The 4,624-nt window shown below is 34.1% G+C and overlaps 1 pseudogene; it reads right to left on the minus strand.

The window, feature by feature from the left end:
• Positions 1-228: 228 nt before the first annotated feature.
• Positions 229-365, minus strand: LOC145296423 (U2 spliceosomal RNA; annotated as a pseudogene).
• Between the last annotated feature and the right edge of the window lie 4,259 nt (positions 366-4,624).

Below are 4,624 nucleotides of genomic sequence, written 5' to 3' on the forward strand. Positions count from 1 at the left end.
TGTAGGATTGACATGAATTCTTAAAGATAAACTAAAATGACCGAAAAATGGGCTGAAATAACTTAAATAAATAAAAAGTAAATGACTTCGAATACCTTTAATGAACTTAAGGATGAATTGAATGGCCTTAAGAATGACTTGAATGCTTAAAAATAACTGGAATCCTTCAAAAACAACTTGAATGATCTGGAAAATTACTTGAACGGCTTTGAGACTGACTGGTTGTAAAGTGGGTGATCATTTTACATTAAATTAATAGAGAAAAGTGATCCCCCACTTTATATCACAACGTTACAAACATAAGTACAGTATGTAGTAAGAACAGATATTACACTTTGATCTTGGCCAAAAGGCCAAGAAAAGCTTAAAAAGCTAAGAACAGCATCTATTAACCACATACCTTTGATCTTAACCAAAAAGGCCAAGCACAAAAGTGTTACGGACAGACTGACAGGTCGACCGACTGACAGACAGACCGACGGAGTGACTTATAGAGTCGCTTGCACGCGGCTAATAACAAGGAGAAGAAAAAATAAAGATAGAAACTGTAGAAAAAGAAAAACATGCTATAATTAGTGCAAATTCTAGACATAGTAATCATGTACTCGCTGTTTAAGAAGGAAAACTCTCATTTAATAGAAATATGTCATAATATACGATTTATTGAACACAAATTGTCATATCACTCATAACTTATATACATGCCGAATTAATATCGTTTTATAACAGTAACAAACGATACAACACGTCATATGCTTGAGAACAAACTGTCGCGCATGCATTTAATAACAAGTTATAATTAAATATTTGATAACAAAAAACATTCGGGTTAATATTTTACAAAGATTTCGCCGTACTCCTATATAAAGCATCTGGTATTCCCAAAGTTGCTAAAGTTTGGTTCTTCGATTCTTTATGAACTCTTGTACTCAGAATAAAGCACCTGGTTAAGGTATCTAACATTATGTTACAAATAAGTCGCCTCTTATCTTAAAAACCGGAGTCCACTCGATGATAAGGGTTAATCATGGTACAGAAAATCGCGTGGTAATCGTTAGTAGGGGAATTTGGTGAAGTAGATGACTTAAAGTGAGGGATTATCAAGAATTTGTTTACAATGAACTTGAATAAGACCATATTATAGTCGGCTTGGTAGTAGGAAAACAGAACAGAGTTTCACAGGCGGACGGTTCTAAGAAAGACGCTTTATTCATAGGAATCCATGTTTTGATTAAGGCGCAGATAAAGAGTGAGGAAATTATTGATAGTGGTTTCAGCTAGGCGATTATTTTCTTGAAAGTTTAGCAAGAAGGCGTATAGATTTGAGCTCAAGCAATCATTTTCCATGAAAATAACGATAGAGCACAAGGAGACTAATAACATATCTTCCGTAGAAAAAGGTTGCAGGGAAGAGAAAAGGCATCCATACTGCGTTATGAAGTCGGATTTAAACTCTGTGAAAGCAGGATAGGGAGTTTAAGCAGCGTCTGTCCAGATGTGGCAAAAGGACTCCATACTAGGGCATATTTGGCTCAGGGACTTGTATAGGCAGTGGAATATCACCTGAAGCAGAAGAGTGAAACAAACATATTTCCAGTGACTCTGGCAGCGGATTTCATGTGCATCTTCCATTTCAGGTCGAAAGTAAAGGTCAGACCCAGAAGTTTGAAACGAAAAGAGTTCTACGCAACAAACAAGATCCGAAAATATTGAATCGTCGATACACCTCAACATCCAAAGTTTTCTGTTCATATTACTTCAGTGAAACCACTAGGCTCGTTCGTAAGGCTAACACTGAATTCTATATGATATATCGGTGACGAGAGGTAGAGCTTCAAAACATGAGATTTCGTAGATTAATGTTTTATTTACTAAATAATAAAATGAATACAGAAATTTTCCTATGGACCAAATTACAGTAGGTTTGCATAACAGATGCCACGTACAAATTTATTATGTCTAAACTATTACCCACCATCTTATGTTACTCTTGAACGGCTTTACAGACACATTCATTCATTGAGATAAAATCCTACCTTTCTTCCTAAGAGCAAAATCATAACGACCGTCAATATATTTATACAAATAGTTCGTATAGCCCACTCTTGCTCAAAAGTTCTCGTACCGATCCCAGTCAACATCGGGAACATATATAAACATTATAACTATACTACCCTGACACCATTATTAACTGGATGAAAGACTCTTAGCCATCGCTATTCTGAAAATAATGATATTTACCATTAACATTCAAGTTATTTTCATTGGCGTAGAACATAAAATTCTATTATTCTGGATTACACACATTCTTACAAAAAAAAAAGAAAACAAAAAAAAAACGAACACGCTAAACCTTAAACAATATAGCCGCTCAATCTACACGAATCCCAACGTTTATGCGTATGATAAAAAATTTCCTAACACACTCATATGCATAAATTTACATAGCTATACCCTCATCTATAACAACACACACATTACCGCCACGCATTGTTTTAAATCAATTATAATTTCCTACTGTCACTTTTAGGCGATGTTAGAAACTAATGTATGCATTAACTAACCATTACATATAGTTATATGTTACACAAATAAATAGTTGTAAATTTGGTTCTAATAAATTACCGCAGTCTATTCTGGTAATGTTTACATCTATTAAAAATACCGTTGTGTCATTGGTTTCATAAATTTTGCCATTTCTCGTTCATTCTTAGCATTAACACCATCTGCATATTGTTACAATAAAACAAATTTCGTCACCGATTTCTTTTTGCCATGTTCGGTTTTAGCTTCCTCAATAATGCGACGATGAATATTAACTAATCTTTTAGTAAACGAATGAAAATTGTTGTCCGTATCCGACTATTAACAGAAGACCAACGAACCAACAGTAGTTTCATTACGTGGAAACATTTACAAAATAAAAACAAAACAAAACAAAGACAATGCCATCTTTTTCTTTGATTTAAAAGTAAGTGATATCGTACGGTTTAAAAAAAAAAACATTAAGTAACCGACAATATTTCCATTAGATGTCAGCGTTTACAAAATTATCTGTGGCAGTTATTTCTTTCTTTTTATTTTAAAATACATGTTATGATAACCTTTTCAAAACATTGTTCTTTACAAATAAAAAACATAAAATCATTGTCCCAGTTTTTTCTATTTAATGTTTTGATTTAATCGAAAATATTGTTGCATCGAGCGTCCGAACTTATGAGATGCAAATATGAAAGAATCTCTTCCTAAAAGAGAGTTGGGTCAATGTGCACTGGTTGTCCAATCTCCAAAGGGGGTACACTCCGAATGCCATTCTTAACATAGGGATCGGGAGATGCTTATTCCGAAAGCCATTCTTTACATGCTGAGGTTAGAAGTGTTTATTCTGAAAGGACTTTTTTTTATTTTTCAACCTCCCCGTAATCAACTTTTTAAAGGTAAGTCTTCGGTTTGTCTCCCCGATGCATTTCCATCGAAGGCTGTCTCCTAGTTTACAGTGAAATATTGAAAAACAGCGCAAATAATGTGTACTGTAAAAGGACATGTTGCTGCTCAACTCAATAATACTATGCATTTATGTCCCAGATAATGGCCCCTACATCAAAATGGCACCGAGCCTACATTGGGCAAAAGAAAAAAAAATTCTCGATTTTCGAGCGTCTTCTAAACTCTTACAAAATCTTATTTTCTTTTTTTAGTTATGTTTATTTTTGTTTTTAGGGGCCGTTTTGGATTCTATTTGTCTGTCCCTTTGCAATCATTTTCTACTACTGTGGATGCTTCGTTTGTTGATAGACTAAAAAATTATAAAAGCTACTTCTTTTTATATGTAACACATTTTTACACCCAGAGCCTAAATTTATTCCAGAAAAACCTTCATTTGCATAAATGTTGATTCATCTTGTATGCGACTATATTTACGCCAGCTTCTTAACTTTTTTTGTCTGTCAAATAGTTTACGTTGTTAATATACAAATTCACCCTTTATTACATTCCCTACGGATAGCCTTTTAGATTTTTTTTTGTTCAGTATATTTGTTTTTTTGTTAACTTCTCTTTTCACGACTCATTATCGACACTGCTCAGACATTACGTTTTTGAAGGTAATTTTTTACCTTAACTCTACCAACCTAATTTCTTTTAAACTGACGACTTTTAAAGATTTTAAACTATGCCGAATAAGACAATCTCTTTTAATTTTTGCGGAAATACGTAGTTTTCGAGATATAATGGCATGCATAATGCACTGTAATTCATTGTTTTACACACACGGCATAAGCAAGTGTTCTCCCCGCACGACACTGCTACCCTCCATGTATTCTGATTTGACCGTCCCTCCTTATAACATGGGGTGCCTATTCCAAAAGCTGTTCTTACCATGGCGAGGTTGGGCGTGTCTATTCCGTTCGACGTTCTTTACATGAGGATGGTTGAGGTGACTATTCCAAAAGCCGCCTTAATATTAGAACGTTGTTTATTTTTTTACGAGGGGAAGCATACTTCCACCAGGCAACGCCGGTTAAAGAGTCCTGCTAGTAAGTAATATAATAAATAAATAAATGAGATTTATGTATTTGTTTCCGTAAAAAATATAAGCAATTTTATATGGAGAAAGATTTTTTAT

This window comes from Euprymna scolopes, chromosome 16 (genome assembly GCF_053919585.1).
Source record: "Euprymna scolopes isolate OS-2025 chromosome 16, ASM5391958v1, whole genome shotgun sequence".
NCBI classification, from domain to species: domain Eukaryota; kingdom Metazoa; phylum Mollusca; class Cephalopoda; order Sepiida; family Sepiolidae; genus Euprymna; species Euprymna scolopes.